Here is a 12,480-nt window from a genome sequence, read left to right on the forward strand (position 1 = left end):
TCCCCTTTCTGCTAGCATTTAGGTCTCCAAACCTGGTACATTTCAATTCATTGGCATTTTACTCACTAAATGTAATTGTCATAGTCATGCTTCCTTGAGATTACAGTTTAATTGGCATTTAGGTGTTTTTGAACTATTTAGCCACAAATTTACAGAAAGATCTTAATTTACTCTCATGGAAAGAAATTTATATTAACCATGACTAGACCAGTAAATTTATTTATTTATTTATTTTAATTTATTAATTTATTTTTTGGCTGCTTTGGGTCTTAGTTGCAGCACACGGGATCTTCATTGTGGCATGTGGGATCTTTCGTTGCAGCACACAGGCTTCTCTCTAGTTGTGGCGTGCGGATTTTCTCTTCTCTAGTTGTGGTGCACGGGCTCCAGAGTGCTTGGGCTCTCTAGTTTGCAGCACACGGGCTCTCTAGTTGAGGTGCGTGAGCTCAGTAGTTGTGGCGCGCGGGCTTAGTTGCCCTGCGGCATGTGGGATCTTAGTTCCCCGGCCAGGGATTGAACCTGCCTCCGGTACATTGGAAGGCAGATTCTTTACCACTGGACCACCAGGAAAGTCCCTTAACCAGTAAATTTAGCTTTGAGACAGAATCTTTAGTTTCTAATTACTTTCAGTCACCTTTTCCGCATCATCAACCTTCTGCAAATGCCCGCGCAAAGTGCTATGAGAGCAAGATTGGTGGCAACTAATTTTTCTGGTTAAAGAAAGGATGTGATGTGACAGTGTTTCTTAAAGTTTACTTTCTGCAGAAACGAAAGTGATCTCATTCTTGTTATTGGGATATTTTTAATCATATAGTTCCTAATTTGTAAAACAGAAGGACATTGTAAAATTTTCTTCATGCTCAGTTGCTTTTGGATTACTTAAAGCGTAAGTTGTGTTTCTACAGCCCATAGGCCAGATATTGTCCACTGCCACCTGTTTTTGTAAACAGAATTTTACTGCAACATAGCCACATGCCTCTGTTTATTTATTATCTATAGCTGCTTTCACACGACAATGGCAGAGTTTAATACTTGTGACAACCAGACATGGTATGGCCCACAAAGCTTAACTTAGTTACTATTTGGCTGTTTACAAAAAAAGTCAAACTCTGTCTTGAAGTTGTGAGTTACAAAGATAAGAACAGGAGTAAGGTCTTTGACAGTTTAGAGCTATCTTAGGAGCTTTCGTTCACACCCAGATCATATTCAGAATTCTGATTTAAATTTTGAACAGCAAAATTACTGTTGATCCACAAAAACTTGCTGCATTTAGAGCTATTTTTAATTTTTATGAGTCCTATTAGGTCAAATAAAGTATCATTAAATAATTTAAGTCTATCATGGTGCCTTACGTATATTTACTAATGTTTCATTCTTGAGTCCATATTTGAGTGCTTATATGTACTAGGTACTGGGAATATATAAGGTGAAAAACGTACCTCTATCCCTCAGTATTTTCACTGCCTTGGTGAGATGAACAAAAAAAAACCAGTTGAAAACTGTGATTAAATACTACACTAAAGATAATTACAAAGGGTTCTACAAGCCCATACAAAGTGAATCTAACTCAGTCTGCTAGGGGATGGGAAGGCCTGGTGGGAAATGAGAGTCAGCAAAAGTGTTTGTGCCTGAGCCTTCAAAGAGGATGTATCCTAAATATGTTTCAGACTTTCTTCACTACATAGATAATATAATTTTTTAGAACATATATAATTTCTTAGTGTAAATCCATTGGTGAGTTCTCATGTTGGAAAGGTCTCCTGTATCTATGGTCTGTTGAAATTCCAGTATCATGTCTTCCTTTTCCACCTTTGGCTTTTAAGCAGCATGATGGTTAATTTTATGTGTCAACTTGTCTGGGTCATGGGATACACAGACCTTTGGTCAAAATTATTTTTAGATTTTCTATGGGTGTTTTTTTTTTGGATAAGATTAGCATTTAAATTGCTAGATTGAGCAATACTGATTGCTGTCCTTTATGTGGGTGGGCCTCATCCAATCAGTTGAAGGCCTGAAGAATAAAAACCTCCCTCCTTTGAGTATGAGAGAATACCTCTGCCTGATTGCCTTCAAATTTGGACTGTACTAAAGGTCTCTCTCCCTCCCTTTTCCTCTCTCTCTCTCACAGATATACAAAATACACATATAGAGTGAGAGATAGCTCTATGTATCTCCTAGTGTTTCTGTTTCTCTGGAGAATCCTGACTACTACAGGTAATTACAGCTTTCTTATTTGGTATTTGAATATGTTTTGAATATGTTGTATGCCATGAATCATGTTGTTTCAAGTTGTAAATGCTCTTTTTACTGAGCTCAGATTTGGCTGCTCACTGCTCAAAAGCCAATAATTCGAGAGGCAAATGTCAGTAGAAAGGACAGGTGTTTTAATCAGAAAAGCTGGCAATCTGGAGAGAGGGTAGACCAACTCTGAAGATTCTGCTCAGCCATGACAATTTTTAAAGGGAAAAATGGAGGGGGAAGAATTTCATTTGCCAAATGGAATACTGCCTGCCATATCAGTAAACAAAGGATGTCACAGTCATCAGTGATTACAGCCACTAGCCTATGTTGAGCTGGTGAGCCCTGAGAGAACTCAGGAAGAAAAAGAATACCTGCCATCTAGCAGCCTTCAGACTGCAGCCAGTCCTGACCTGAGCCCTGAGGAAAATCAGGATGTGAGAACACAGGATACTGGCCCCAGAGAGCTGAGGTGCATATCAAAGGAATGATTTCAGGGAGCCCAGACCCTTGCACCTTCCCATATATAGAAAAACGCTAAATTCCTTAACTTGAGTTATCTAGTTTTCTTTTATTAACAGTAATCTTTTTTTTCCTACTACCTGCCCTTTGTTGCAAAACTCCTATATATCCTGGTTTCCCACCTTGCCTCCTCGAAGCAGTTCTCTCAGGGTTACTTGAGATGTTGCCTCCCGGGCTTGAAGTCCTAAAAATTTCTGTTGAATAAAAGAAAACTCTCAACTTTTTGGTTGTGAATTTTTTTTTTAGTCAACACAGTGAATCATCGAGGCAGGAAGTTGGGTTCCGCATCATTCTCCATTGCAGGCAGACAGGCTGACTCTCTCTTCAGATGTTATCTTGCCCGCGTGATCTGCCTGCAGGATTCCTTAGGGGGCTGTTGAGGGTAGAGTTCTTTAACTACTAAATTCTTCATTCTTACTTCTTTTTATCGAGGAAAAGAATCAACAGGTTAGATAAGGCATGGTGTGCATTCAGGAAAGCATAAGTTAGGAGTTAGGTTAAATCGCCTAGTGATCTCATCCCTATAATTAGGTTTTAAAGGTTAGAGGGGGACAGAAATAAGCAAACAGGAGAGGGACAAAAGAGCTGCTTTCACTCTGAGGAGAAGAAGAGAGGAAATTAAGACTAAAGTTTAAAGCTGTCCCTTTATAGGAAAAATATGCATTAGCAACATGGAGATAACATTGTGGTCTCCTTGACCAATGTGAAACACAAGTAGACAAAGCAATGGCCTGGTTGTAACTGACCGTGTCCCTAGTATTAGAGAATCTGTGCTGGAGTTAAGTTTGTAGGGGAGCAAAACTTGCCTCCCCAAAATGTCTCTTTGGCATGCAGATTATTTTGAGCTGAAAACAATCAAGGTCCTAAAGACTCAAGAGGAACCTTTGACCTTATCCCTAACTGCCTAAAAGAATGTAGACGGAGGACCTATTCCTGGAAGGGGGCTACCACCCTGGATAACTACAGTATGAACTAGGTGTGGCAGACAGGGAGGAACCTAGCAAAGCCTGTTTGTTAAAAGTCCTCTCTGTGTCCCATTGTCCCTGCATGCCTCAGCAAACACTCGTTTACCAAACATTTGCTTTTCTACTTCCATGTCAATTGCCTACCTCTCCTTTGATGTCCCAAACCACTATGGCAACATTCTCTTTTGTCTTCAGCTGAAGATGATTTTTAAGGTGAGGGTTCCAGCCATTCTGGCAAGTTACTCAGTTTTCATGGGTCTCTCCTGTGTATACATGTTATTAAACTTTTGTTTGTTTTTCCCCCGTTAATCTGCCTAATGGCAATTTAATTCTTAGACTAACCAGAAGAACCTAGGAGGGTAGAGGAAAATTTCTTCCTCTCTGACAAGTTTATTCCTTAAGGATATTTAATCAAAATAGTTTACATTAAAAGATTCATATCATTTAGGTCTACATTGATAATGTCCACATTATATAATATTCTGAGTTTGCTAAAAACATTTTATAGCAGAGCATATACATTGGAAAAAAGAAGTGAGGTAACTGAAGTAATGTTTAATGTAATTTATCATGGTGATAAATTGATCATGCTCATAAAAATGCATATCCTCTACTACTAGGATAATTAGGGCAGATATTTACTGATTAAATATTCCATAACTTGCTTTAGTTCTTTTCAACATGTAAAAATAGACGTATCACAAGATTATAGAAATCTAGTTTTTACAGCATGATTCCACATCTGGGCAATTTCTTGACATGGTAAGACTTTGTATAGCCAATATTTATTGGCTTTTATTGTAAGCCCTAAAATTGTTGATAACCAGTTTAACACTGTAAGTGGCAAATGGGTGTGTTTGTGTACTATTTTGTACTCTGTTTTGCTTTTGCAGATTATAACTTTGGATAACTTAATCCCTTTAAATTAAACAAATTCACTTGTTTAGATTTCTAGAACTAACACTGTGCTGGGAAAACTTGGTTTCTTCTCTCATCTTGCTCTTTTCCAATTCCATAGCATTGCAAAAGCTGTAGACTAAAATTTCTGGGCTCAGCTTCCTCATCTGTAAAATAAGAGTTGGATGAGGTGATCTCTAGAGCCTCGTTTAATCTAAAATTCTGCTGCTTTAGTTTATTTTTATGCCTAATTTGTTCAGCTTTGTCCTGCATTTATCAAATTTGTCAGACAATGGTAAAATAGCATCCTTTTAAATGCATTTTTATGTACATATACTGATAATTCAGTACAGAGTGGTCTCAATCATCTGCAAGTTTCTTTGAAAATAGTATATTACTTTGCTGAATTAGGGTAACAGGTGCTTCATTTCTCAATTTTGCTTCAAGTAGCTACTTCTTAACATTTATGTTCTGTTGATCTCTTATGTGTAGATTAACACACAACAAAATAAAATAATTGGTATTGCCTTTGCTATACATAAGTCATCATTCTTTCCATTTTTAAGGTCACTGTAATTTATTTACTTGTAGTTGTACTCTTCACTGAAATACGTATGCTATGCCTCCTCAATTGTTTTTTATCGTCCTGCTATTCAGTTATTTTCAAATTTCTTAGTACAAAAAGAAACTATGTGGATTTTTAATCTTGAAATTCCAGCAAAATAACAAAAAGCAAGAAGACGAACATAAATGAAATAAACATCAAATTACCGAGGCAGGAAAATTTAACAACATGATCTAAACTAAGAACCAATTGCAAGTGTGGTACATAAAATAGTCACTTTTATACTTTTATGAATTCTTATTTCTCAGCACGCTATGAAAATTATTTCACCGGTAAATTCTGTCTAGCAACACCCCTCCCCACATATTCTCTATTATGCATAGACAAGGAGAATTAAAGGGTAAGCTACCTTGATTGGCAAGATGATACCCACAAATGTAATTACACATACCCACATATTCATAAACTCCTTAATCCCCTTTATTCAGATTGAAGTTATTTATTTCAGTATCATGCAGATACAGACTATTTGAAGAAAATACTACAGAGATGTAATGCTTCTTTTCAATACTTGCAAGAATTTCACTTTTTCAGGAAAACCTCATAATAGTTAATCTCATAGCATCATATACTTGGCAGTACATTCTAAAAATTGTAACTCCACATTCATTACTGCAATCATATTTGATTATCTGCCTTACCTCTAGCCTCTGAGTTCCACCTAAGCATGGAGTATTTCTGGTTTTGGTCATCATTGTATTCTCTTCATCAAACTTGTTGCCTGGATGATGAGCTCAATAATTATTTATCAGATGAGTAAAGGAATGTATGGTTCCAAGGACAGGGTTCAGTAAAAATGGATGGAATTAAAAGGAAATTGAATATTTTATCAGTAAAAAAATATATTTATAACACATAAATATTAGACAAAAGGTAATTCATTTTTTCATTATCCTCCTGTCCATCAAACTTGAGGAATGAGTTCATGCAATGGGTGGGAGACTGGTCAAGATATCTTCTAAAATTGCTTCCAGGTTAAGATTGTGTCCTACAAAAATGCATATTTAATAAGAGTTACTGGATCAAAATTATGTGAATGAGATATAATAATTTGTATTTCCAATATATTTTAAGTATTAATAAAGACATTTTCATGTTTTCTCACAAACCAGTTTTATTTTGAATTCTTTTGGAAATATTGCAGGAAGAGTGAGCACATTTGTTTATGTTTGTCTCTAATGTGAACACCTGAAACCATTTTTCCCCAGTACATGAAAAATATATTCAGAGCAACAAAACAGGATGTGAGTTCTTGTTAGACAAGGAATTCTTTTATAAGATACAAGTAATTCATTATAGAATATTACTAACTTGATACATAGAATTATTCATTAGATAATGCAGATATTTGTTACTGTTGTCTTCTTAAGAAATTAAATGAATACAAATATGGAATCAGGAAAATATTAAGAGTATAAAATTTGACAAATATTCAGTTTCTGACTCTGCCATTCATATGAAGCCTTGAAAAAGGCTCAGTTTGTTTATTTATGAGACAAAGTTCATAATAGAATCAACCTACTAGGTTACTGCAAAGATTAATTAAGAAAATGTATGTAAGGGTTTAATAAAATTACTCCATAAATTTTAATTTTAATAAGAGGAGCATAATTTTTATAATCAAAAAGCACCATCTCACTAAAATATAAAACTCAAAGCACCTTAAAAGCCTTTCACTTCTCCTGATGCAGGAGTAACACACATAGCAGTTTTCTCAAGAGGAGGAGGAGCAAGAGATTGGTTTTTTCATGATTTCCTAGCTCTCCATATTGATATCTTCACATATTAGCTGAATTTCTGGCCTCTAGAAGTGGAAGGAATGGTGAGGAACTTTTACTTGGTTGGTTCAGTAATGATCCTACATTGAGGTCTATGGTTATAGTAGACATACAATTACTGGTCATTCTCTCCTGAGATACACCCTTCCTCAGAGACTCTCTGCTCTCTCCTTGAAGACATCATATGCAGCTCTCTTTAATTTTTAAAACATTTATATGTTTATGTTCCCCTCTTTTAAGCCACACTGAGATATGATTGACAGACAAAAGCTGTGTACATTTAATGAATCCAACTTGATAAATTTGGAAATAAATATACACCTAAGAAACAATACACACCTAAGAAACAATATACACCTATGAAACAATCATCATGATCAATGCTAATAAACATATCCATCACTTCCAAAAGTTTCCTCAGGCCTTTATTTTTTTCTATGATAAGTAGAGTTAATGTAAAATCTACACTCTTAGCAAATGCCTAAGTAAACAGCATAGTATTGTTTAACTATAGATATTATGGTAGACAGTAGATCTCTGAAACTTATTCATCTTGCCTAACTGAAACTTTGTATCCTTTGAGTAATACCTACCTGTTTTCCCCTTCCCCTTGCTAAGCACCATTCTACTTTGAATCCATGAGTTTGATTATTTTATATTCCTCATATAAGTAGGATTATGTAGTAGTTGTTCTGTGTCTGGCTAATTTTACTTAGCATAATGTCTTTCAGGTTCATCCATGTTGTCTCATATGGCAGAATTTCCTTTTTTATGGCTGAATAATATTCCATTGTATGTATTTTCTTTACCCATTTTCTTTCATCATGCATTGTTCTTTGAATGTTTACATTGCTTCCATGTCTTAGCTATTGTGAATAATACTGAAATGAACACAAGAATGCAGGTGTATCTTTGAGACTCTGATTTCAGTCCCTTTGGATAAATACCCAAAAAGTGGGATTGCTGGATCATATGGTAGGTCTATTTTTCATTTTTTGAGGAACCTCCATATTGTTTTCCATAGTGGCTACACCAAATTATATTCCACCAAGACTGTACAAGTTTTCTTTTTCTTCCATATCCTCACCAGCACTTGTTATCTTTTGTTTTTTATAACAGTCATCCTGAGAGGTGTGAGGTGATAACTCATTGTGGTTTTAATTTGCATTTACCTGTTGACTAGTAATGTTGAAACATTTTCTTGTAACTCTTGGCCATTTGTGTACCTTCCTTGGAAAAATTTTCTGAGGTCCTTTGCTCATTTTTGACAGGGTTATTTGATTTTTTGCTATTGAGTTGTATGAATTAATTATAAATTTTGGATATTAACTCTTTATTAGTTATGGTTTTCAAATATTTTCTCCCAAACCATAGGTTACCTTTTCATTCTGTTGACTGTTTATTGCACTATGCAGAAGCTTTTCAGTTTGATGTAATTTCACACATCTATTTGTGCTTCTGTTTGCTGGTGCTTTTGGTGTTACATCCAAAAAATCATGACCAAGGTCAAGGTCAAGAAAAATTTTTTCCTATGTTTTCTTCTTCTTGGAGTTTTAGAGTTTCAGGTCTTATATTCAAGTTTTTAATCCATTTTGAATTGAATTTTGTGTATAGTGTAAGAAAAGGGCTCAATTTCATTCTTTTGCATGTGGATATCTAGTTTTTTCAACACCATTTGAGGAAACTATCCTTTCCTCATTGTGTATTCTTGGCCACTTGTTAAATATCAGTTGACTGTGTATGCATAGATTTATTTCTGGCTCTCTATTCTCTTCCATTGGTCTATATGTCTATTTTTATGCTAGTACCAAACAGTTTTGATTATTGCAGGTTGTAATATGTTTTGAAATGTGAAAGTGTGATGACTCTAGCTTTGTTCTTCTTACTCAAAATTGCTGTGACTATTTAGAGTATTTAATTTAGTGGTTCTATATGAATTTTAGGATTGTTTTACTGTGTAAAAATGCTACTATGATTTTGATAGGATTGCATCGAATCTGTAGACTGCTATGGGTACTGTGAGCATTTAAAAAATATTAATTCTTCCAAACTAGGAATATGGGATGTCTTTCCATTTACTTGTGTCTTGTTAAATTTCTTTCATGAATGTTTTATGTGGTTATCAGTGTATCAGTTCTTCATCCATTTGGTTAAGTTTATTCTTAAGTATTTAATTATTCATTGCTATTGTAAATGGAATTTGTTTTCTTGATTATTTTTTAGATAATCTATTGTTATTGTATTGAAAGAATGGTCCACCATATGTAACTCAATAAATATTATATACCACATTAGCAGAATAGAGGATAAAAACCACACATTCATATCAGTACATCAATGTAAAGCATTTGATAAAATTCCACACATGTCCACGGCAGAAACTATCAACAAATCGGTGCAGAAGAAATTTGTCTCAATATAATAAAGGCCATATGTGAAAATCCCACAACTCATATCATACTCAATGGTGAAAACTAAAAGGTTTTCCTTTAAGATCAGAAAATAGGCAGGTATGCTCATTTTCACCAATTCTATTCAGTAGAGTACTGGAAGTCCTAGGCAGATCATTTAGGCATCAAAAAGAAAAAGAGACAAAACACATCAAAATCAAAAAGGAAAAAGTAAAATTATCTCTTTTTGAAGATATGTTTATATCATATGTCTATTCATATTTTAAAGACTCCACAAAAATACCATTAGAACTAATAAGTGAATTCAGTAAAATTTTAGGATATAGAATCAACATACCATAGTTCTCTTTTAAAGGCTCATATTATTGGTTGCTTTCCACTCCCTCATTTATCTCTTGGAATTTGTCAGGTCTCCGTTTGGTTGCATTAATTCATTGTTACTAGGAATCCCTTTCTTTTTTTTTAAGATTTTAATTTTTTAGAGCAATTTTAGGTTTACAGAAAATTGAGAGGAAGGTACAGAGATTTCCCATATACCCTTTTTCCCCTTGTGTACATAGCCTCATCCACTATGAACGTTAATCACCAAAGTGGTACAATTTTTACCAGGATGAACCTACATTGACACGTTATAATCACCCAAAGTCCATGGTTTACATTAGGGTTCACTCTTGGTGTTGTACATTTTATGGGTTTGAACAAATGTATAATGGCACATATCCATCATTATAATGTCATGCAGAGTATTTTCAATGCCCTAGATATCCTCTGCTCTCTGCCTACTCATCCCTCCCATACCTAGAAACTACTGACTTTTTAATATCTTCACAGTTTTGCCTTTTCCAGAATGTCCTATCTTTGGAGTCATATAGTATGTAGCCTTCTCAGATTGGCTTCATCCATTTAGTAATATGCATTTAAGGTTCCTTCATGTCTTTTCACAGCTTGATAGTTCATTTCTTTTTAGTACTCAGTGCTATTCTGTTGTCTGGATATACCATAGTTTATTTATCCATTTACTTACTGAAAGACATCTTGGTTACTTCCAAGTTTTGGCAATTATGACTAAAGTTACTATAAACATCTAGGGGGGAGGAGAGAAGATGGCGGAAGAGTAAGACGCGGAGATCACCTTCCTTCCCACAGATACAGTAGAAATACATCTACACGTGGAACTGCTCCTACAGAACACCCACTGAACGCTGGCAGAAGACGTCAGACCTCCCAAAAGGCAAGAAACTCCCCCCGTACTTGGGTAGGGCAAAAGAAAAAAGAAATAACAGAGACAAAAGAATAGGGACGGCACCTGCACCAGTGGGAGGGAGCTGTGAAGGAGGAAAGATTTCCACGCACTAGGAAGCCCCTTCGTGGGCGGAGACTGAGGGTGGCAGAGGGGGAAGCTTCGGAGCCACGGAGGAGAGCGCAGCCACAGGGGTGCGGAGGGCAAAGCGGAGAGATTCCCGCACGGAGGCTCGGCGCCGAGCAGCGCTCACCAGCCCGAGAGGCTTGTCTGTTCCCCCGCCGGGGCGGGCGGGGCTGGGAGCTGAGGCTCAGCTTCGGTCGGATCGAAGGGAGAGGACTGGGGCTGGCGGCGTGAACACAGCCTGAAGGGGTTAACGCACCACAGCTGGCTGGGAGACCAGGAAAAAGTCTGCAGCTGCCGAAGAGGCAAGAGACTTTTTCTTGCTTCTTTGTTTCGCGGCGCGCAAGGAGAGGGGATTCAGAGCGCCGCCGAAACGAACTCCAGAGACTGGCGTGAGCCGCGGTTGTCAGCGCGGACCCCAGAGACGGGCGTGAGACGCTGGGGCTGCTGCTGCCGCCTCCAAAAAGCCTGTGTGCGGGCACAGGTCACTCTCCACACTGCCCCTCCCGGGAGCCCGTGCAGCCCGCCACTGCCAGCGTCCCGTGATCCAGGGACAACTTCCCCGGGAGAACACACGGCGCGCCTCAGGCTGCTGCAACGTCACGCCGGCCTCTGACGCCGCAGGCTCGCCCCGCCTCCTCTGTACCCCTCCCTCCCCGCGGCCTGGGTGAGCCAGAGCCCCCGAAGCAGCTGCTCCTTTAACCCTGTCCTGTCTGGGCGGGGAACAGACACCCTCAGGCGACCTACACGCAGAGGCGGGTCCAATTCCAAAGCTGAACCCCAGGAGCTGTGCGAACAGAGAAGAGAAGGGGAAATCTCTCCCAGCAGCCTCAGAAGCAGCGGATTAAAACTCCACAAACAACTTGATGTGCCTGCATCTGTAGAATACCTGAATAGACAACGAATCATCCCAAATTCAGGAGGTGGACTTTGGGAGCAGGATAAATTAATTTTTCCCCTTTTCCTTTTTTTTGTGAGTGTATATGTATATGCTTCTGGGTGAAATTTTGTCTGTATAGCTTTGCTTTATAATAGCTGTATTTTACTTCACTATATTATAGCCTCTTTCTTTCTTTCTTTCTATTTTTTCTCCCTTTTACTCTGAGCCATGTGGACGAAAGGCTCTTGGTGCTCCAGCCAGGCATCAGGGCCGTGCCTCTGAGGTGGGAGAGCCAACTTCAAGACACTGGTCCACAAGAGACCTCCCAGCCCCACGTAATACCAAACGGCAAAAATCTCTCAGAGATCTCCATCTCAACATCAAGACCCAGCTTCACTCAACAACTAGCAAGCTACAGTGCTGGACACCCTATGCCAAACAACTAGCAAGACAGGAACACAGCCCCATCCATTAGCAGAGAGGCTGCCTAAAATCATAATAAGGCCACAGACACCCCAAAATACACCACCAGACGTGGACGTGCCCACCAGAAAGACAAGATCCAGCCTCATCCACCAGAACTCAGGCACTAGTTCCCTCCACCAGGAAGCCTACACAACCCACTGAACCAACCTTAGCCACTGGGGACAGATACCAAAAACAACGGGAACTACGAACCTGCAGCCTGTGAAAAGGAGACCCCAAACACAGTAAGATAAGCAAAATGAGACGACAGAAAAACACACAGCAGATGAAGGAGCAGGGTCAAAACACACCAGACTTAACAAATGAAGAGGAAAT

The sequence above is a fragment of the Balaenoptera musculus genome, chromosome 2 (assembly GCF_009873245.2).
Source record: "Balaenoptera musculus isolate JJ_BM4_2016_0621 chromosome 2, mBalMus1.pri.v3, whole genome shotgun sequence".
Classification (NCBI taxonomy): Eukaryota; Metazoa; Chordata; class Mammalia; order Artiodactyla; family Balaenopteridae; genus Balaenoptera; species Balaenoptera musculus.